At 37.3% G+C, this 25,160-nt stretch overlaps 1 protein-coding gene across 1 annotated transcript in view; it reads right to left on the reverse strand.

The window, feature by feature from the left end:
- Sox102F (transcription factor Sox102F) overlaps positions 1-18,488 on the reverse strand; it is a 152,664-nt gene extending 134,176 nt beyond the window's left edge. Inside the window, exon 1 of the mRNA XM_034980550.2 lies at positions 18,190-18,488. The gene's annotated coding sequence lies outside the window, so the exon portion shown is untranslated. The remainder of the gene's footprint in view (positions 1-18,189) is intronic.
- Between the last annotated feature and the right edge of the window lie 6,672 nt (positions 18,489-25,160).

A 25,160-nucleotide genomic window follows, 5' to 3' on the forward strand; every position in this document is an offset into this window, starting at 1 on the left:
TGACTGGTGTCAAAGGAAATGTTCATTTAGCGTCCAAAATCGTCGTTTCGGTTCGTTCAAGCATTGTCTGTAATGTCATTTATTAGCAACGGAACACGTGTTCGAATCTATATCTCAGCGGTAGAGCGACGTCGCCATTATGACCGGGAACATCTCTCACCCGCGCCGCAACGCATTATTTATCAAGAACACCATTCTGTTCATTGTTTCATAATAAAACATTAATTTTGTCAACGGCCTCCATGGCTGAGCGCGATACTCCAATATTAGAACTTCCGCTGACATTACAACAAGAAAACGCCACTCGCCGTCCGATAAATCTAATTCTTTATCTCCATCGACGACATCGCGAGAATTTTTAGAGAAAACAAATTGACGTTCGCAAATCGCAAATGACATCCTCGCGATCGGTTGTTATTCCAATTTCCAACAACCGTTCTGAACACAAATGCAAATCTTGTACAATCTTCAGTAAAAACAAAAGGCCCTTTTGCGACGATGAGCGGGGGCAATACTTATTAGAACTTCCGCTGACATTACAACAAGAAAACGCCACTCGCCGTCCGATAAATCTAATTCTTTATCTCCATCGACGACATCGCGAGAATTTTTAGAGAAAACAAATTGACGTTCGCAAATCGCAAATGACATCCTCGCGATCGGTTGTTATTCCAATTTCCAACAACCGTTCTGAACACAAATGCAAATCTTGTACAATCTTCAGTAAAAACAAAAGGCCCTTTTGCGACGATGAGCGGGGGCAATACTTATTAGAACTTCCGCTGACATTACAACAAGAAAACGCCACTCGCCGTCCGATAAATCTAATTCTTTATCTCCATCGACGACATCGCGAGAATTTTTAGAGAAAACAAATTGACGTTCGCAAATCGCAAATGACATCCTCGCGATCGGTTGTTATTCCAATTTCCAACAACCGTTCTGAACACAAATGCAAATCTTGTACAATCTTCAGTAAAAACAAAAGGCCCTTTGCGACGATGAGCGGGGGCAATACTTATTAGAACTTCCGCTGACATTACAACAAGAAAACGCCACTCGCCGTCCGATAAATCTAATTCTTTATCTCCATCGACGACATCGCGAGAATTTTTAGAGAAAACAAATTGACGTTCGCAAATCGCAAATGATATCCTCGCGATCGGTTGTTATTCCAAAAACCGAACCGTTCTGAACACAAATGCAAATCTTGTACAATCTTCAGTAAAAACAAAAGGCCCTTTTGCGACGATGAGCGGGGGCAAAAAGTAAAAACCACGTGCATCCAAAATGGCAGCAAAAAGGTCAACAATATCCCTAATCTACAATCCATGTCACAGGCTAAAGGTTACGGAAGGTTGCACAAAAAATCGTCTCAAAACGAGATGTGTTCCTGTGAAATCGACCGTAATTCCCAGTTCACTCGTTCGACTCTACATGCTAATGACCACGATTTAGAGTCCAAATTAACGTGTTGAGTGGATCTGGATTTAAAAGCGGCATTGTTCGTACCTTAGGGAGTAGTGACAACAGATTTTTGTCTTTTTTTTCCATTTCATTTCACATATGGCATCGCAATCCTGGACGATATGTGACACATGTGGCGGTTTTAGGTTACTTCACAATAACGACTGCCTCTTCAAAGTTTCTCATATCTCAGCGTCCATTATATTTCGTGTTTTGGAATTCTAAGATCTAAAACAAGAGGCTGTGCAGTGTTCTTTTTCTTTGATGTCTCAGCGTTAGTACTTTTTGGCGGAACTCGATATTACATTAAGCTTTCCGTAGTGCCATTTGGTTATCAACAGGTGACATTAAAACCGTTGTTTACTTTCCGCTTAATTGGGCGTCAGGTAGTGCACCAAAATAAACCCTGATACGTCACAGAGCAAAGCATTATGGTTCTGCTTTTTACGGCCAAGACAAAAGCAATAAATCGTGCACCCGTTGCAACAGAATAAGTAATTCTAAACCGAAAAGCTACTGAAACTTATCTGACCAATAAATTCAGTTCGGCCATAAATAGAACTATAAAAATTATTTTACGATACACGAGTGAGATACATTAAGACAATGTTACGCGCACATTTCACAATGGCTACATTATGGTTTAATTGATTCGGCCACAATGCTCTTTATGTGGGCAACCGTTGCCACAAAGATATTATTGTCTATGGCCGGGCAGACGTCTGGTAACACTTGATCAGAGACAAAATGCCTTTGTGATGTTTGCCCGAAAGGCGCCATCCGTAATTCAATATGGAGTCTAATTAATGCAGTTTGATTTTGGAATACATTCGGCCTCGTCTGTTCTGAACATTCTGAACTAATCTTTTGTCCCAAATTAAGCAGAAAGATAAACATATCGAATCTTTATACTCGGTTATCAAAGAAGACTAAAATGTTCAATAAAACAAAGGACAGGTCGATGGCGATCCTGTTTCTAAAAGAGACAAAAATATAGTGATTAGTTGCTTACCTCAATACAGATCACAGAGTTGCGGCTCCATTCAGTACTTTACTCTATGCTTATGTTTATGACAATAAGTACATAATATGAAAACAGCCATTACCTGAAAGAAAAAAAATTGAGATTAGACATTTTTACAAAAAAAAATCACACATTACCTAACTAAATGATTTTCAGAACTTGGTTAGTGGTCAATTAATCGTATTTCGGAATAATTTAAAACTAGGGGTTTTATTTATAAATTATGTTGAACCTCAGATTAATGATTGATTCAATCCAACTACTTACATAGTTGTGCCTTATGATATGTATCGAACTCTACAACACCGGTTCAGAATACTTACTACTGAAAAGAGGAGTCAGACTCGCGCACCGAGGGTTCCGTACTACAGTCGTATTTTATCGACATTTTGCACGATAAATCAAAAACTATTATGCATAAAAATAAATAAAAATCTGTTTTAAAATGTACAAGTAAATTCCTTTCATAATATGATACCGCACTTGGTATAGAAGGTGATCTTACTCTAAAAGTTGAAAATACCTACCAATATTTACTTATTCATGAACACATTTTAATTTATTTCTTGTGATGTAACCACAAATTGACGGTTTTCGGATTTTTTTCCTTTACTTGTGCTATAGGTATAAGACCTACCTACCCTACCTGTCAAATTTCATGATTCTTGGGCACCGGAAGTAGGTACCTTATAGGTTTTCTTTACAGACACGAGGGACAGACAGACAGATAGACGGACAGACAGACAGTCAACGAAGTGATACTATAAGGGTTCCTTTTTCCTTTTGAGGTACGGAACCCTAAACACAAATACATTACGCATATTATAGGATATTTTTATGCAATTTTAACCTTTAAAAAATATTATGTTTTGATTCTACCATAAAATTAAGGGGCCCCTAATTCCGTAACGTAACTAAACAAAGACGAATGCGCTGATTTACGCACAATAATTCTATATGTATAGAAAAGAGACAGTTTAAAGTAAACATGTTCCAATAGCGACGTCTGTTTGTTTGTTAACGGAAAAATGGCGGGCGGAAGTAAATCGATTGACATATTGATCGCGCATTGTTTTGGGATTGATTTAGGATAAGTTAATTATAGATATGCCGAGGCTGAGGGCGGTGTGAGGTACCTATAGTACGCGACAGGTCGAGATGGCAATCGGCGGAAGACGCCCCGCACACCCGCACCCTACCTAAAACAGATTTGGATAACGAAAGGAGAAAATTACATTTATCCAAGATTTAAAAAAATCTATAGGTACGCTATGCGTATCTGTACGCTAAGCTGTGATAGCCTAGTGGTTAGGACATCCGCCTTCTAATTGAAGGTCGGGGGTTCCATTCCGGGCACGCACCTGTAACTTTTCGTAGTTATGTGCGTTTTAAGTTATTAAATATCACTTGCTTTAACGGTGAAGGAAAACATCGTGAGGAAACCGGCATACCAGAGAGTTCTCCATAATGTTTTTAAAGATGTGTGAAGTCTACCAATCCGCACATGGCCAGCGTGCTAGACTATGGCCAAACCCTTCTCACTGAGAGGAGACCCGTGGTCTGTAGTGAGCTGGCGATGGGATGATGATGATAATAATGCGGATATCTAGTAGGTAGGGTACATCTACGATATCAATAAAGTTAACACATTGTTCTATGCATCCTGCATCCTGTGGAAACGGGATATATTTTTAGTAGAGTTCGGTATAAACTCGTAAAACTCCATTATAAATATGATGCGATAGCACGATAGTTAATTTTATGTAAACGGTTACAATAATAATCCGACGCGTTTGTTGTGGACTTCCGTACTAGAACAGCTGGGAATGATTTTATTATGTTCTTATATAATAGGTAGGTAGGTAGGTAATAGGTGTAATATACTACGAATTGTCAGTTTAAACGTAGCATGTTCATATTAGCTGTAACATAAAAATGCAACTCCTCAATATATCGAAGTAGGTTGCCTGCACATCGGATTGAAAGAGAGGTGATGCAAAATTATGTAGGTTACGTAGTTAGGCAATACGATTAAGACAATAGTATGTAAGATTTCTTTATTAGTATTGTTAGTCCATAAGCGAGAGTAGATCATAAGCCGGCTCTCAATAAACATCTTTCACCGTTGCCGCATTTAATTATTACCATACGGCCACAACATATCTCAAGGTGTAGTGCGCGACAGGTCGAGATGGCAATTGGAGTGGGAACACCCGCACAGCCCCTGCGCTAAACCCGGTGCTGGCAAGCGTAACATAGGTAGTTTACGACAGAGATAACGCTCTACGAAGCCGAAATTAGCCGACTGTCTCTTTCTAAAGATCGATGTTCATCACTTTTGGCTGCGTACACCTAATTGCACATAGGGTTGCCAGGTCGGCAAATCTAATAGCCGGACAGACCAGACAGTTTGGCCGGACATTTGGGTACAAAGGCCGGAAACCCTACATTATTGAGGATTTTGTGTCTTATTATAGGTACGACAAAAAAATTGTATAGTATGTAAAAATCAAGCTTTTTTTATTATTGTCATAAATCTTGTTGTCAGGCGGCACTGCCGCCTACGGGAGTGACCGACCGTCGACTCGCCTGCGCTCGGCCACACTCATTTGCGAAAATTGTAAAAAGCCTAACAAAAGCCGGACAAGCCGGACACCATTTATTTTGGCCGGACACGCAATCAAAAAGCCTACCTATGTCCGGCTTTATCCGGACGCCTGGAAACCCTAATTACACACCGTTTTGTTCGCCAACTTGTCTTTGTTTTGAAATCTTCATTAAATCATTGATTGAACGTAGTTTGACAAACAAGTTCGATCATACAAGCACCTTTATAGTCTTGCCCCTTCCACACAGAACAACACGTGCAAGTTCTTTGTGAAGGTGTCATAATGGCCGTTTCCTCCCATTGGATTTGACAATCGCACAGGAAACTCTTTATTCGCCCGATCCAGTCGCTCGGGCAGTGGGCACGTATGATCCAGGTTCGATACTCGATTGAAGAATTTTTGAATTATTGCGTAAAAAGATTAGAACTATAATACCTACCTATTAGCCTAGTGGTTAAGACGTGCGCCTCTTATTCGGGAGGTCGCGAGTTCGACCCCGAATACGCATCTCTAACTTTTCGCAGTTAACGGTGAAGGAAAACATCGTGAGGAGACCTGCATATCTGAAAGTTATCTATAACTAGATAAACTACGTCCGCGTGGAATTAGGTTTTTTTAAAATCCCATGGGAACTCTTTGATTCCCCGGGGTAAAAAGTAAAAGTAGCCTATGTCACTCTCCAGGTCTTAAACTATACCTACCCATGCAAAAAACCACGTCAATCCGTTGCTCCGTTGCGACGTGATTGAAGAACAAACAAACACACTTTCGCATTTATAATATGGGTATTGATAGTAGTAGTGTCTGTCACTCTACCAGTGCGGTGGTTTGGCAAGCAGATTCTATTGAGAAGAGCCGGCAAGAAAATTAAACATTAAAAATACAAATCCATTATTTATTCGTGTTCGCGCCCACTTTCTTTTCCATTCTCTTTCGTACAAAGAGGCTTCCTTAACATACACTTGGCAGGCCCTACAATGATTGTGTTGTAATTGCGCCATAGAACACGTGCTAAACCCGAGGGTCGCGCAAACAATGGGGGGTTACAACGCAATACACCTACGGGACCCTTTGTACTTTTGGTTGCGCGTGTGGCCCAAGCCATGAACACTGGCGTTTCTATTTACCTAGTTTCATTTATCACTAGACCCCCTTATAATTTATTCAAAATCAGTACCCTAATTATAAATGCGAAAGTGTGTTTGTTTGTTGGTTTATTGGTTTGTCCTTCAATCACGTCGCAACGGTGCAATGGATTGACATAATTTTTGGCATGGGTATAGATAAAGACCTGGAGAGTGACATAGCTTACTTAGACATACTTTTTATCCCGCGCCGGCGATGGGTTGACGATGAAGATGGTGATGACTTGTAAAATATCAAAATCGCTCAACGCTTTTAACATGTAGGTACATTGTACGACGTACGTACATCACTCTGCCTACTAAACGAAAGAAATGGAAGATGTCTCCAAGTTCAACAAATAATAAACGATTTAGCTCTACCACCACTGACAAATAAATACCTAAATCGCTCAGCGCTTGTAACATGTACCACACAGTACATTACCTTTGCCTACTAAACGAAAGAAATGGAAGATGTCTCCAAGATCGACAAATTATAAACGATTTGACTGTACCTGGTACCACCCACTGACAAAATAAAATAAATCGCTCAACGCTTGTAACATGTACCACACAGTACATTACTCTGCCTACTAAGCGAAAGAAACGAAAGGCAGTTGTCTCCAAGATCGACAAATAATAAAGGATTCAATTGTAAGGGTTGGTCATTGTTGTTCCATGAGGGTTGTTTACTATGAAAATCGCTGCACAGTTTTTAAAGGGGTGTGAAATCAAATTAACCAAATAACCAAGTAACTTCATGGATAGATATCCTAGATTTAGGAGACATGATATGAAGCTACAATATCAATAGGCTACTTGACAATTTTTTTAAGTTGGTCTTAAATGGTTAATATTTGTCCTATTATATCAAAAAAATTAACACTATATTTATATTATATATTTATAACCACAGGGTTATACTGTTGTTTACAAATGCATGACGTCAGAGCACAGATAATCTATCGGCCAAACATGGCCGACAGTGTTTTCACCTGTCTAAGAAAAATATTTTTTTAAATTAAAGTTTTACGGTTTTTAGGGCGCAAAAAAATATAGTGTTAATTTTTTTGATATAATAGGACAAATATTAACCATTTAAGACCAACTTAAAAAAATTGTCAAGTAGCCTATTGCCACCGTCAAATCCATTATTAAAACACTTTCTGACCAACAGAGTTGTTCACATCAGTTTGTTGGTTTATTGGTTTGTTAGTTTGTCCTTCAATCACGTCGCAACGGTGCTACGGATTGACGTGATTTATTTGCATGGGTATAAATAATGACCTGGAGAGTGACACAGGCTACTTTTTATCCCGGAAAATCAAAGAGTTCCCACGGGATTTTTAAAAACCTAATTCCTCGCGGATGAAGTCGCGGGCATCAGCTAGTATGGAATAAATTGCCTAACGATGTGCTCATGTCAAGTTCTGTTAACCAGTTCAAGAATAAGTAGATTAGATATAACATTTACAAAACTCGAAGCACTTCTGATATAGACGCATCAGCGAAAGCTGCTTAGTCTATTAAAAATAACTAGATAATAATAGAGATAGATTTAAAAAAAATGCTAAGTATAGTACGCGACCATCGAGATGGTTGAGGGTGGGGACGCCCCGCACACCCGCACGTCACCCGCGCTATCCCGCACCGGGTAAACGTCCCTCCGCCTTATACTTCGATTGCCATCTCTATCTGTCGCGTACTATACCTGCTCAGTTTCAGGATTCTAAGTCAATGGAAAGTATACCGTAAGCAGTGGCGTGCAGGTCATAGAGGCATAAATGCACTGCTTACCCCAGCTGTAATAGCTCAATGCATATTTTTCATTATGACCTGCCAGTAAACAGGTTCTCACCTAACTAATGCCTACCCTGGCTTCAAACCCTGTGCACGCCACTGAGTCCGTAAGGTACCTATAGGTTTTGATTCCCTTGACGAGTCTTGACAGTCACGACAAACAGACAGACAACGAAGTGATCCTATAAGGGTTCGTTTATTTTTGTGGAGATACGGAACCGTTACAAACAGTCGGAAGGGAGCTGCCCATTGTTATTCGATGGGGTTTATTTAGTATGAAAATCGATGTAAAGTTTTTAAAGGGGTGTGAAATCAAATTAAGCGAATGCTCAGCACGACAGTAATTGGCCAATCAAGCCTTATTCTGGCAAATTGACTCGGTGAGGTGGAATTTATTAGGTACGTACCTACCTATTGGGTTTTTTTGGCTGTTTATTAGGAGCCTATATTGAAATTTTTGCGACTGCTTGAAGCTTTTTGGGGTTCCGTTCCCGAAGGATGCCAACAGAACTCTATTACTAAGCCTCCGCTATCTGTCCGTCTGTCTGTCAGCGGGCTGTACCTACCTACCTACTTAACTCATGAACCTTAATAGGTACTTAGAGTTGAAATTTTCACAGAATGTGTATTTCTATTGCCGCTATAACAACAAATAATAAAAATTTCAAAATTAGTGCCACGAAAGTTTAAAAGAAATCGGTTATTAACATGATGCTACGGATCCCTTCGTGTGCGAGTCCCTACGGCACGCACTTGACCGATTTTTAGGGTTCCGTATCCGTACCAGAAGGGTGCCAAGGCGGTACCTATGCCATTAGAGAGTTCCAATGTCTACCTTCCACTTTCAATGTTAAAACCATCCACTGTTATCCAAACTTCCAAACCACACGTGAATGCTCAATCAGACATTTAAAAGTAATCGAAAAACCAGTCATCAGAATTTCGACTACATAACAATACATATAGGTATGGAAAGTGGAATTAAACTAGCGGCACGCTATGATGGCCGGTTTGACGTTTGTCCGCTCATGAAGTTCCGTATTAATTGATAACGACTTTGAAGGAAATAATTGTATTACTTTATTGACGATAGTGATGTGCAGAGATTCATAAATTTTATCGAATGTAGTTTTAGGTTTAGGACTCAAAATTTATTTATTAAATTGATTTCTTAAATGTATACAAGTGTAGAAAAATCAGTTTGCACCATTTAAGGGGTGAATGTACTTGTGAATATGAACAATTTTCACTATGTGGACAAACCTCTGAAATCGCAAAAAAATATCAATAAATTTTTAAAAATGGAATCTAATACGATCGTCACATAGGATCGCTGGCTAGCACAACTACTACCTCCGGCAAACTCGCGTCAATGCTCAATGCAAAACAAAGCAGTTTCGAATTGACGTTGCTTCGAAAAGTATAAACTGTCAGTGCAATGCGATTGTGATATAGTTTTGACCTGGCTTTGGATTTCAAATATTGATACTGCATTACTGTTGACCCTTGCTCGTTAATTTGGACTCTGTTCAAGCCCTTTGTTGTGGATTTCGTCGATATGACCGAACGTACGCAGAGAACTGTTCTAAATAGTCAGACACGTGAGTTCCTAATACGCCTTCGTAACTATTTCGATCGTGAAGCTCAAATGGAGGGCCAATTTTACCTATAACGTCAGTGGTTGAACGCGTAGCTGATGCGCTTAATATTGGACAACGAACTGTTAGACGGATAACTAAAAAAAAATATGGCGAGACTGGCACAGAAGAAAATAAACTTCACACACCAAAAAAGAGAAAACGAGCAAAACCAGTCGTAGGCATCGATAGCTTTGATGCCGATGCTATCCGAAGACATGTTTACGGCTACTATTTACAGAAGGAGTATCCAACAAGAAAAAAGTTGGTGCATTCACTGAAGGAAGCTGGATTATTCTTCGGTGGGGAAAGTTCTTTAACGAAGATTTGAAGACCATTGGATTTCGATACAAAAAATGTAACAAACGCAAAATATTGATGGAAAGATTTGATATAGCGATGGCAAGGTATACTTTTTTACGGCAAGTGAAAGAAATCAAAAATTGGCAAAATGTTGTGTTCTTGGATGAAACATGGCTTAATGCTAACCATACTGTAGGCCGTTCTTGGAACGATGACACAGCAGCATCTACTTCCAAAGTTCCTGTAGGAAAAGGATCGCGACTTATAATTTGTCACGCCGGAACCATCAACGGGTTTGTCGAAGGTTCTCTCATGGCTTTTGCGTCAAAAACCACTGGAGACTATCATGAAGACATGAATGGAGAAAAGTTTACTGAATGGTTTACCTCAATGTTGTGTAGCCTCCCTGAACCATCTATTATAATTATGGACAACGCCCCATACCACTCGATGCAAATTGACAAGCCACCTGCCCAATCCCAAAAGAAAGCTGATATCGTCGCATGGCTTCGTAAAAATGGCGTAGATGCAAACATGAATATGTTAAAAGCGGAATTAGTACGTCTTTTAAAAGAAAACAAACCAACCAAGATCCGATACGTCATTGACGAAATAGCATTAGAACATGGGCACAGAGTTATACGGTTACCGCCTTACCATTGTGAGTATAATGCGATTGAGTTGGTGTGGGCTCAAATTAAGGGATATGCTGCAAGACACAATACAGAACCCCCATTTACCACAAAAAAAATGCTAAAATTATTAGAAGAAGCTTGTGAACATGTGACTAAAGGAGACTGGGAAAAGGTTGTGAATAGAACTGTTAAATTAATAAGGGAAGATTATGAAAGAGATGTGAAAATAGATAATATTATAGAAAACGAACATATAATTATTAATGTATGTGATGATAGCAGTGACGACAGTGAAAATAGTAGTATGGACGAATCTGATTAATTATGGCCTTTTGTGGCACCTTTTTCGGTATCTTTTGTATTCATATGTTTCTTGTGTGCATATAAAGTATGTATATTCATTTTCGTTCAAATATTCAGTTCGTTCAAATAAATTAAATAAACATATACATTTTTGTTTTATTAAACCTATTTAATCAGGTACAAAAACAAAACTTAATTGTTTTTTGTTCGAGAATAAATTGACATTCCACATCACTATTGTAATGTGTCAAACCGGCCATCATAGCGTGCCGCTAGTGTAGTTATCACGTTTCATGTTGTAGCAAGATGTTTGATTTCTCGCTCGTGTACTAGATGGCGCTAGACAGCGATTATCTTGCGCTAAAGTTCAGCTGATTATGAGATATAAGTGTCAGTACATCACAATATTAAGTCAGACAGACGGAACCCCACTTGGTTCCTAGAACACATTTTAATTTTTTTAATTTTTTTAAAGCGTTCGTGATATTTTTATCATAGAATCGCTCATATCATTATCTTGTCAGAATCCATATAAAATTATTCTATACTAGGTATACTAATAAATAAAATTAAAGTGTCTGTCTATAATTTAGAAATAACTACCTCAAATTCAGCTCATTATGGTTATTTGAACTGTACCAATACTGAATCACACGTTTCTAGAATTTTTGTCCGTGTGTCTGTCTGTTTGAACGGGCCAATCTTCGGAACAGCTGAACCTGTTTTGACGGGACTTTCACAGACAAGTTGAGGATTAACCAAGGAGTAACATAGGCTACTTTTTAACCGACTTTCATTCCTCGATTCCGACTTCTGTGCCATCGTGCAAGGTTATGTAGGTCGTAGGTACGTACCTACCTACTTTATAATTTACATGACGGCCATTTTGGAATTTTTATTAGGATTTGTTTTTATAGCGGAAATAGAAATACCTAGGTATACACTCGATGAAAATTTCCTACTACCTACCTATTACGGTTCATGAGATACAGCCCGCTTATAGACAGACGGACCGACTGACAGTAGAGTTACAGTCACCTAGTTATTGAGCATCTTTGTTGTAACCCGGGTTCAAAAAATTTGATAAAACAGGAGTAGGATAGTTTTAATCTCAGGTTTTAATACCGAGTACCGAGCAGGTACCTAGTACCTTTAGGCAAGTACCTTTCTACGCAATCTGGTCATACAACCATTTTTGGACAAAATGCACAAACCCAAATGTAAAGGCAAAATTAAATGTAGTGTCAACTTTACATGTAGATTGTAAAAAAATACATTCAGTACACAGTGGGGTTAACGCAAATAAATTCTGGAAAAAATATACAAACCTAATATAAGGCGAAATTCTTTCTATCGCTAACACGTTATTCACAATGGGATGAACAAAGACGCGTCGTGTTCAGACGTGTTGGGAATTAGTAAAAAAAAATCGAGGGCAAAACGACGGGGTGGCGACAACACTGCTAGCTAGCGTGAATTACATGTCACAATGGTAACGTGTTACGTGAGCGACCTATTTAATTTTGCCGGGTAAGCAGGCAGCGATTTGTCTTGCAAATTGAGCTGTACTGATTTAGAATGATAATATTTTACTAGATTAACATACTTATATTTAAAGAAGTATAAAAACATTGGGGGTTAAATGTGATTAACTGTAAATAATCAGAAATACTTTATTAGGTAGGTAGAGATGTTTAAAACTGAAAAAAAACTAACAGCTATAATTCTACATGTTATAAGTTAATGTCCCCAGCCGCGTTTGAGTTTGTTTGATTTTGTGTTTGTCCGCGTTTATCCCAGAAACTGCTGATATGTATTTTTTTACAGAGTTCAACAATATGTATTTTACGCTACCGGTATACCTAATGATAAATTGTGAATAAAGTCGGAAAAAATCGTCCATCTCAGAGCTTCCGTGGCGTGTGCTGCACTAATAGTACATACAAAAACAATATAATACGTAGTGGAATAGTTACTCCCAAGATACCCGTGTGAAGCAGAAACGAGTATCTAGATTCTTGTAAAATTGCAAATAGAAGGGGCGCAATTTTATAAATAACATTTAACTATCTATTTACACTTAAGTATCTATTTAAAATCTACAATATACAAATGTAAACTACATTAGTAGTAATTTACGGGGACATTTAAGATAAATTTTACGGCGACGAAAATCCGTAGAACTTCAAAGTGTATTTCTAAATATCACTCGCAAACGGAGTCGATATGCGTATTTCAGGTAGGCAACTAATAAAATCATCATTATGATGTTCACTGCCAACTTTATAGCACTACATTTCAATAAATAAACTCGGCAAAATCAAACGTTACTATCGGATAGGCTGGGCTATAATCCTATATACAAACTTCGCATCTTGCCTTTGCCATCATCGTAAACCTACATTTGATGAAGACGAGTTCTAACTTGGCGAGCTCTTAGGATGTATAAAACCATTTCTTACTTATACAAAGCACATTTTATCCATACCAAAAATAAAATGTGCTATAAAATGGTTCAACAACAAACTAATTACTTAACTGAATCATGCATTAACAATGCTGAACTTTACCAAAAATACATTTTATTAAGTAATATTTGAACAACCGTTAACAACTCCAGTTACCATTCATTCCAATAATATTGTTTACAAGCAACTTACGGCGTTTTAGGGCACCGTATGTACCGACAAGCACTTAAACATTTTATTAGCGTTGAAATTTAAATGACGTAACTCCTTTAAATCTCCCTTAAGCGGTCGTCAAACCTGAAATAAGCAGCATAACATACTTCATTAACCCATGAATCGTAAACTCTTTTAAAACGCCATAACCGACCACAATGTTTGATTTAATCGTCGCGATCTTTAAGACTAAACCACATCCTATCGATTTTTTAAAACTTCATAAATCGGTTATTAAAATTAACCACATCTTCAGATGTTTACGTGCCGTATCTTTGACGTTGCCTATTTAGTATTTCTGTTTGGTTGAATAGTTATATTTTTTTCTTTAATATCCATTGCATCCGGAACGTGTGCTAGGGTTTACATTTTATTGGATTTACGACTGTTTTCATTGCGGGCACTGTTTAATATAAATATGCTAGACGGTTTCCTGTTGGTTAATAAGAAAAATTATAAATTAAAAACAATTGGACATGTTGCACATCAAGTCTTTTACTGGTAAGAGCAAAACTATTTTTATAATAAGATGAAAGCGTAAAAATTAAAATTATTGCAATATGCATCATTACCTTTGCTCAAGATCAAGATCTTTAAAATTTTCGATTCACTGAAAACTGAGACTTAAATAAAATTAAAATAACACAGAAGATTTTGTAACAAGCTTATTTCTGATGGTTAATTTAACTTATGAGGTAAATGTATTATTTTATTGCAAGTAACTTTCTTTTGTCAGACCAAACCGATACTGAGGACAAATTAAAACAAAATTTAAGGCCTAATAAAGTTTTAAAGTTTTTCCAGTAGGTAATGGACAGTATCAACCGAACAACGGTAGCAGACATAAAATATCTCTTTATTATGGGGTAATGTTTTGTACCTACTGTATTTTTGTTATATACTTAGTTAACTGATAGGGATTCAAGCTGCTTTTTTTCTTGGTGATTCTTGGTGATTCTAGTTCTTTTTCAAATGGTCAGTTTATTGCCACTGATGAATCCTAAACACAATTTTATGTTACTAGGCAATTTTCAACAAAAATAAATTTAATTTATAATAAATAACTCTGTGGTATACACACAACTTTATTTTTTCTAAGGCCGTATCAAAGTATCTAATTATAATAAATTGATCACCTACCCTCCCATTTCAACGTTTAAAGTATGCTAATGAGTAATTTATTCGGTTATCAAAACTTTTTAAAGTGTCAATAACCCAACAGATTATAATGTAAATCTATAAACGATGCACCGAAGCAACTATTTAAAGATATTTGTCAGAATAGACAACTGGAAATAACGTGGTTTTATGGAGACATAAATAAAATTAGTAGTCATTAGTATTTAAATAATTGAAAGGGTTATCTAATGGTGTGCTTTTAGAAACAACGAATCAAGCAATTTGTCTTCTTATAAAGAAGATAAGGATATTATAGGAAAACAGCCTCTAAGAGATGTTTCACTGATCTTCTCACGCGTAAGAAATGATGTAATATCTATATTTTAGTAAAAAAAATTCAACTCACCTGAAAACAATAGTCACAGAGTTGAACACTGGTGACAAACAAAGCGATGAGAGGCCAAAAATCTCTCTACCTTAACGTCTGCTTTTTAAAATACCTACCTATAATCAATGTCAGTTGAATTCGACAATACCGTAATATGCAATTTTTTAACAGTGAATATGCCGCGAGCCACAATTAACAATTGTCACCCATAAAATAAACTCGTTATTAACAAAATTATATTTCTGTGGTAATATGGGTTTCCAAAAAGTTCGCTCTCAATTGTCAAGAAGGTGTTTATCATCTACTTAGTTGTATACTAACCAGCTGCCAGAAAATGCTAATGAGAGTGACCTATTTTATTTTTTCTCTTTTGATATTGCTGAAGACAAAACATGTAGGTATCACTTACAACTCAAGCTGAGTATTAAGACAACTTCATGATTATTATAATAACTGTGAAAGTGTTTGCTTATTGGTTTGTTAGTTTGTCCTTTAATCACGTTGCAACACTAGCAATGGATTTCTTTGCATGGGTATTGAAATTTTGGATCTGACCTGACATAGTCTACTTTTTACGAGCTCCCACGGAACTTTTAAAAACATAAATGCACGCGAATAAAATCGAGGGCATCAGCTTGTTTTAAAACAAACGCACAGTCAATTTTGAGAAGCGTAACTAACATTATCGTAATAGCAAGAAGGGAAAATTAAAAACTCCGTCCTTTTAGAATATGTTAAAAAGTGTTAAGTATTATATGATGGTAGAGAATCTACAACATACCTATTAGGTATTTGAAGAAGATAAATAAATAAATAATTTATGAGCAGTTGCTCATACAAAAAACCTAATCAGGTAGGTATTTTACTAAAATTGGAAAAATGGCAAAACAGCGCGTGACTATAAAAAATATAGCTAAGTACCTAACATGCAAAATGTTTCTTCTTCTAAACGGTAACCAAAATTACATATTAGTAATATAGTATCTACTTATTATGTACTTCAATATGACAGGTGGTTATTAACGAGTGCCATCCACTTATAACTAATAAAAAATACTAACACGTTTTTTATATAAATTTTAAACTTTATCACTCGTTATTTCAATGAGGAGGGAAAGCATTAACAAACAAATTACGTGCAACTACAACATTAACAAAGCTAATAAGCTTACCGTTCAATTATTTAAATTGAAATCATATTACTCTTTATCTTTATTTATCTAATATAGGTACTTAATTAGATATTACTTATAACTTATTTACATACCTATAAACTATTTCATTTGATAGGTGGTTCAAATAAATTAGCATTTTAAAATAAAGTTTACTTTCTTAAGCAGGTAAGGTAGGGTGGAAAAAGTGGGTTGATGAAGAAAACAAAGGACTAGGTAGGTATGTGTGGTGGCGTGCTCTTGCGCCTATGTCCAGCAGTGGACACAAATAGGCTGAAGATTGATAGTTACGAATTAGTTTTATTTATAAGATTTAAAATGGAAAATACCATTAGAGTGTTCCCAATAAACAATAAGATAGCTGCAAATAAATTTTGTTTTATCTTTTATTATTAGGCTTTTACATGCAAATAAATTGCAATTGCAAAATTAGCCAAAGCACGTAGGTAACATGAAACAGTACAAATATAGTGCAGAATCTAGTTGGGTAGGCAGCTAGGTATGTCGTATGGAGGTAATCGCTTTTGTGATTGTACCTAGAAAGGTATTTTTATAATACATTCAAACATACTTATTTACCGAAGCATTTAGTAATTAATCAAGTCCTTGGTTTCGATGAATTAATATTGTAGTTATTATCTATTAAAATTATTTATTGTTAACTCACTTTAATCGTACACTATTGTATATTATGATAATTACAAGAAATAACAACAGCAATTTGTTGTAAGCTAATACAAAGGTTCATGAAGGAAAATACAATATTGTCTTAGTACCTACCTACTCTGAATCTAGATTTTTCCAGTTGGGTAAAAAGTAGACACTGTTTATCATTATTTTTAATAACGATAAAGGCACGATAAAGGAAAAATTCAATATTGCCTTAAGTTAGTAACAGGTACATACCTACTCTGAATGTAATAGATAGATACTTCCTGTAGAGTAAAAACAGATGCTTTATAATATTATATTTTGCTACTGGCTTATTCCCGAGTCTTCGTCCGCGTGGACTACACAAATTTCAAACCCCTATTTTACCCCCTTAGGGGTTTAATTTTCAAAAATCCTTTCTTAGCAGATGTCTACGTCAAAATAGCTATCTGAATGCCAAATTTCAGCTAAATCCGTCCAGTTTGTGCGTTGATAGATCAGTTAGTCAGTCAGTCACCTTTTTCTTTTAGACTTATAGTATTTAGATTTTTAATTTTTACCCTACCTACCTATAAATACTAACATGGGCACACAAGTAGATATACATGGCTAAGGTAAGTGATACCGATAAGTGCGAACCCAATGGTTATCACTTATCGGTAAGTAGGTATATAGGAGGAATATACATACCTACCTATTAAGTTATTAACGTATTAAAGTCTGATAATATTTGTATAAAATGAATATTGGAATAATCACAGAATAAAATCTTGCGATAAGTAAGTAAGTAGATGTCTTATCTAACTTCGTATTTATTTACTAACTTAACGAGATATTGATTTGCGACACTACTGGCCTATACCTAGTAGATTTAGCGAAGGAGGTATACTTACTTACTTAATTACCGACAGTAAGTACCTCCGTTTGTATTATTTAAAAAACAGATATTAAATTATTTTGTCTAACGGTTTTGAAAATTGACCACTGTGCGTGAGCGCAAAGATGAAGTCGGGTTTAAAAATCGACAGTTAAATTATTTTTAATCTATTGCAGAATATACTTAAATTTTACTAAATCTAGGTTCTTACAGAGAGAACCTACCTTGGTATTTATTGTTTTCCTTTCCATAATTAAATTAAGTAATTATAGATTCCTCTAATAATACCTACCTACCTACTATCAGCTGTTCTATAGCAAGGGAAGTCGTGGGCACGATATGCTTAGGTAAGTAATAGAAGCACTCGGTTGTAAAACTACTCTTAATTTAATCACTGACCTTCAAGTGCGTTACCATTGTTCCTGTCGCCTTTGGAGACATCGGTATAAAAAAACTATAAATAGACGAAAATAAAAAAAACAACAGAAATAAAATTAAACACGTAAAATCGTCCTATCACAACGATTCTTTGGCATCATTACACACCAGTCTATTAACTTGCGAAATTAACAGTCACAAAATAAACACACACACAAAAAAAATACTTAATGGTCCGAGACACAATAAATAAAATAGTTCGTAATGCCCGCGATCGTGTTCGATATTCAAACGCAACACACGTCCGACGATCGCGCGCTGTGGCCACACAATGCTAGCAGATCGAAGCGCTTCGACAATACGCGCGCGCTACAATTGAACGCCCCGGCCCGCGCGCGCGCGACAAGGACGCACCGACCTAATGTCACTGCCCTACGAACAATGCCGTCCTTCCACCATCTTGCACCCGAAATTATAATAAAACACTGCCTTCTAATTATACAAATATATCCAATACACAATCTAGAATATTATAGATGAATAATTCAAGTGGGTTCTATTTAGAACTGTGTTGAAAATCAATTGTCTATGCGGAATAACAGCGCGGTATCTATACAAAGGCGTGAGGCCGTCCCGTTCTCGCGGACGATACTGTGTGCGTATTGTGCCGATATTTCTATCTCGCTCACGCGTGGCGGTTGTGGCGTAGACGATGTTTTGTCTCGCTCTAGGCCCCGCCCAAGAGCGTCTTTGAGTCGGATCGCTGCTGTGTGCGTGGTGATGGACTATGGAAGTATGGAGCCGGGTATTGTAGCTTCGCACACAAAGCGGTCCAGGTGGGAGTGCGATCTACGAGGGCGTTTAAAAAGTCGATACAATCGCTTTACATTCTGTAGTATTTGTGAAGAAAATTTTCTTTATTTCGACAGTCGGCTGGGCGTGTTGTATTGTGACCGCGAGGCGTGGTCGGTGGAAAGTCTATTGTGCGCGCGGCCGCTGGATTGGCGAGCTCTATTGTCATCGTCACAACGGACTTTCCCATACGACGGCTTATCGCGTGAAATACGATGCCGACGACGAATATTTTTAGCGACGTCGCTTCCACACAATACATTTGCATATTATTTATAAAAAATCGCTTTATCCTATAGTTGAGCTCTTTTAATGGAACCTGTACATTATAGACTGGTTTCGATTGTTTACAACCGACTTGTTAAAAGTCCACAATTTTTTTCTGCATCGGCAGGTTTGCATTTGACTATCTACGTTTTCGATCGTTCTTGCAAAGGTGGCTAGCCAATGTAGGTATTTAAGTAATTCTGAAAAGATAAAGATGCTGGGGAAGGACATAGGCTAGGTAGTAAGTAGGTACTTTTTATCTCGGAAAACCAAAGAGTTCCCATAGGATTTTAAAAAAACCTACTTAAATCCACGCGAACGAAGTCGCGGACATCATCTAGTTTTTTATAAAAGCCGATAGTTTCTCCACTTTCTCCGCACATTGTCCCCAACACAGGGGGGAACGATCAGCCAGGAAAAAAAAGGCAACGTGACAACCCCCTGCCAGACACCCAAGACAAGTTTAAGGATGTCAAAGCCATGATCCAAAGTTCCAAACTTCATAGTCGCTGATCGTGCCTGCCTGGTGTTGGGGACAATGCGCACCGAAACTTTCAGCTTTTATAAAATAACGAGGTCTAGCCCTCGCGGGCTCTTAGTCCATTAGGAGGACGCTATTTTAGAGCCGACGATAGATATCAGCTGAGCCGAAACTGTAATAATTCTATTTTTGACACCAACATTGACATTTTGAGGTTGCCGCCCGGTCGCGGTGTTAATTAGAGATCGTTTACACTTCGGGCCCGAATGGCTCTGAGATTGAATTTCTTTTTAGAATAGATAGGTATGAGGGAGACTTTTGAGGGAACCTACCTTTTAAAAACAGATGAAGTGTGGGTGGGAACTGAAATTTCATCATCTAATATCTAAATACTTATTACCTACCCATAACGAAGTAGGTAGGTACTATAGCTGCTACCGAGGTAGGCATACCTAAGTATGCCTACCACTACCACTTACCTCCTGAGACATTGCCTGACACATTCAACGACCCAGTAGAAGTGTCTGGTTACTTACCTATCGGGTTGTTTTTTGAACATCCCGATATAACCAGAAACTCGGTTAAGTAGGTATCTACTTGGAACTGACGTGAAAAGTTTTTTCAAAGAACTGTTCCGTTTTATTAGACTGTTCGACTGATCGGATAATTTGGACAATTACTTAGCAGTTAATGACATCTTAGTTAAAGGGCGGTCGCGGCAGTCAGTGTCTTGCCTGCAATGGCCAATTCTAGATACTTATACACATTCTGAATACACACACACACACAATACACATGCCATCTACACAAGCACACCAACTTACAAAACAACTTCTATACAATTCCCAAGCTTCTTCACATTTTACAAGGTTTCTTTGTAAGCGGACAATATGTCTCATATAGGGCGCAGCGCAGGCGTAGCGGAATGTGTGTCTCGGGGTATCACCCCCCCGTGGGGTAGGGGGGGTTATTATCTACCCGGCGGTGGGGGTTGCACCCCCCCGGCTTTATTATACTGGTTCCAAGCGAATTGCTTTTTGTTTGTGTAAGCTGAATAGCGTATTTAGTAATGGAACTTTTTGATTTCGATCCGGGCTTGTCTGCGTTTTAGGTTTTTAAATTGTGGTTGTGGAGTGTTCTTGGGTCTTTTATCTGTAGATTCCTTGCTTGATTTATTTAAAAAACAATGTAGGTATCTACTACCTATCTCTCTTAGGTCCTTTTAAGGGCAGGTGGTCTCTTTTAGACTAAGGCCCTTAAGATTAGGCATGATTCCTGAAAATAGAGTTTGAAGGTGAAAATTATCTGTACTTTCTTACTTTACGTTAGTACTATTATATTATGCTTTGCTTAGGTACCTAGGTAAGTAAGTATACCTCTAGTTAGGTGGAAGAAGTAGACATCGATTCAGTCTACACTTACCTATGACAAATTCTAGACTTATGAATTCATTGCGACGGTATGGATCTGTAAGTATAGATATAGACTATAGAGTCAGACTAGACAGTCTCTATACACACATAAAACTTAAAAGTAGTTGACCACGATGGTCAGAAAATAACTGACTACTCAGTCATACTTATGAAAGTACGAATAATGAATATGTTTGACTAACAATTTAAGTAGGTAGGTAGGTAGGTCAAAATACCTAGCCGCGGAAACGGGCTAGAATTCAAAATCTCGAAACTAAAATGGCATACCTAATACTACCTACCTACCTACCTAATACCATGCCATTTTTGTCACTATTTTCTACGAGAATAAAAACGGCACTATGTTTAGACTTCAGACCCAGGTATTACCTACTTATATATTTAGTTTATCCCACCGCTGCCACCATGTTGTGAATCAAACGAGCACTTGATGGGCACTGACATTTTATTAGGTACTAATTTTGTAACATACCTACTTAGTTAACATAACTACTACAACAACGACCTTAAAATAAACCAGTGTCACAGGTAAGGTCACCTTTGTCTTGACAGTTCATTGCAAGATGAATAGCAATTACTTGATTGGGTTTCTGTGTTGGCTGTTTGTTGTTAGAGAGTTCTTAAAGGTTCGTGGAACTCTTGAAAGTTTCCCCTGTTCCAGAGATCGTGTTTGTGTTTAGATGTCGGGTTCTGATATGCAATAAACTTTGATAAGAGTTTAATGAATTGTACCATATTTACCAAGATATAGGTACCTACCTATCTAAGATGGAACCTACACCTGTCTAGGTAAGAACCATCTTTTGTCAAAGGCTGTTTAGTAGTGTATTTACAATACAAGCAGTTTTTTATTCAGATACAAATTAGCCCTTGACTGTAATCTCACCTGGTAGTAAGTACAGCTAAGTGATGTTGCAGTTTAAGATGGAAGAGGTATAGCAGTTTTTATTAAACCCATAGCCCTTTAGAAGAAGAAAATGTCAGCACGAAACTCAGCAGTTCCCTATCTAGGTAGGTAGGTAAGTAGGTACCTACTCTTACAAAACGCGAAATGTTAAACAATCAATAAACAACAATCATATCTGAGTACCTATATCTAAGTAGTAAGTACCTACCTAGGTGCTTAAAAAGAAAACTCCTGACTCACTCACTGACTGATTTATCAACAAACCAGCTCAAAGCTTTGGACGTAGAGGTCTCTTAATAATGCAAATGTAGACAAGGATAAGGCTGGATTATTCAAAATTTTAGAATAGATAAAGGTAATCCTTTTATTAATATCTATTCTATCAATAAGTAGATACCTATTAGCTTGGTGGGTAGTGGGTAGGTACCTACCTACCTATAGAATAGTTATAGCAGTGTTTATAATAAAAGGGAGGATCTTCACTTAATCACAATTCACAAACCGCAAGGTATCTGCAAACTCTATAAAGGGCCCCGAAGCGATACCGCGCTAACTTCACCCTTCCGTATAATACCCCTACCTGCCGCCCTTTACCGCGACAACTTGTCTCATTTTGATGCTCTTACAAACTTTGATATGAGTTACAGCTGGCTTAAGGCGAGATCTGACTGTGCGACATAAAACGCTAGTTCCTAAATCGCGTTCGAACCGCGACCGTGACGAGTACTGCTCTCTAACTTTGACCTGAAAGAACTAAGCATAAACTAAATTATACGTCTTAGTGTTAAAAATGAATCACTAAATGTGTTGGTCATCGCAAATCTCCAGAACAGCTGAACCAATTTCGCTAATTATTTTTTTATAATATTCCTTGAAGTACGAGGATGGTTCTTACGGAGAGAAAAATTTAAAAATTTTGAATCGACTATTAGGCGGAACGAAAGTTCGCCAGGGCAGATAGTACCTAATTAGCGGGACGATAGAAGAGGGACGGGAGGGTAGAGTAGCGATACCTACCTATAGGTATGAATTATTATCTATGGTCGCAAGTGAAACTTCAAACCATTAACTATTCCAGAATACTTAGGTAGGTTCTTTGTAGTAACCAAAGATAATAATTAGCAATTCCTTGTTGAAATGTTTTAATCTAATGCGATACCCGTAACACTGTCGCGCTGTCTTTTCCCGCACTTGCCTTTCGTCTAGTCTGGGCCTAATTTCATAACTTTGTCCCTACTCTGTCGCTCTTGTTACGTGTAATTTAGACACATTAATAATGTGTATTTTATGAACTATACAGAATTATAGTAGAATTATATAGCCAAATGTTTGATGTGGAGCTTTACTTATTATGAAGCAATGCTTAAGGCTTTTGATTGCCCTTACAGATTTGACTTTAATTTATGGGTTATTATACCTACTTACTCCGTTTTCGTGAATCGAAACAAGATGTACCTACCTACCTAAAGGTTTCAATTCAATGCCGGCTCACTACAGAGCACGGGTCTCCTCTAAGAGGAAGAATAATTAGTACCTACCTAGCTACCTAAGTACATATAAGGAAAGCCGTTAGCCGTTAGTAGGTAGGTAGGTACACTACCTACTTTAAAAAAAATTACAAAAAATTAAAAAGTATTTTACTTTATAAGGTTTTAACTAACTAATTTGAGAAATCATCAGAAAACCGTTAAAATATACCTAAGTATATAAAAATCATAATCACATTCACCTATCCATTTCAGATATTTTAAAAATACTCTCGACTTGAGTAAATGCGGCCATTAGTCGGACTAATCTTCATTTATTTCCCCCCCAGCCAATATTTCGTGTAACTCGCTTAGTGATGATGACCGTTTCACTTAGTTTTTTAACGACGCTTTTACGGTTTTTTCGGGAAAAAATAAATAAGGGCGTCTATACGCGGAGCGGGAACTGAACTGTTGACGAAGGTCGACGTTTTGTGAAACTAAAATACCTACCTATTCGAATGACTACTTATTATAATACGTACAGTACCTGCGCGGCCGAAAGTCATGTACGTCGACCTTTAGAAGGAGATAGCAGATTTGTAGAGCGTTGTCCCTGTCGTTGAGACCGACAAAACATCATATAGGAATGAGTGACAGAGAACGCTCTACAAAGCCGAAATGTCATTCTAAAGGCCGATGTACATTACTTTTGGCCGCGTACTGTACCTATAGGTAGATTAGAATTTTTAGATTTGCCATTACACAAATTTAAACATTGTGTAACTACACTTATTAGTTATTTCAATGCTATAGGTAGGTAGGTAGGTAATCTTACAAATTGTTAATTTGTAAGATAATAATATACCTACCTATAGTGGTGATAATTAATTACTACTTACCTATAACTAAAGCTACGAGGGTTCAAAACACGCCCAAGTCTGAGAAGAGCCCACAAAAACCCAGCCGGGTCTTAATAAACAAAGGATTTAGTAAATAAAAAAATTATAATAGAATAGAATAGAATAGAATAGAATGTTTTTTTATTCATGTAAACTTTTTAAAAGTGCTTATGAATAGTCAGGTAGTTTTAATTTACCACTGGTTCGGAATGCCGTTCCTACCGAGAAGAACCAGCAAGAAACTCGGCGGTTGCTCTTTTTAATTTTTCAATTTACAATGTTATTATACCGTACTATACAAGCCATTGCAGCCCCGTGCATTGCTGGAGCGAGTCAAATCCAAGCTTTTTTATCGTTTACATAGTCTGCGACTGTATAATATGCTATTTTTAGGAGCATACTTTTAACACATTTTTTAAACTTGTGTAAAGGCAAGTCTAAAATTGGTTGTGGAATTTTATTATAAAATATTACACTCATTCCCACAAATGACTTTCGCACCTTCCAGAGGCGGAGCGCAGGAGTAGCCAGCTTATTTCTGTTTCTAGTTTGCCTATCATGGAGATCACTGATTTTTTTGTAACTGTGAATGTTTTGTAGTACAAAAATTATATTATTGTAAATATATTGGGAAGCTACTGTAAGAATACCTATTTCCTTAAATATCTCTCGTAGGGAATCGCG

The sequence above is a fragment of the Maniola hyperantus genome, chromosome 22, assembly GCF_902806685.2.
Source record: "Maniola hyperantus chromosome 22, iAphHyp1.2, whole genome shotgun sequence".
Taxonomy (NCBI): domain Eukaryota; kingdom Metazoa; phylum Arthropoda; class Insecta; order Lepidoptera; family Nymphalidae; genus Maniola; species Maniola hyperantus.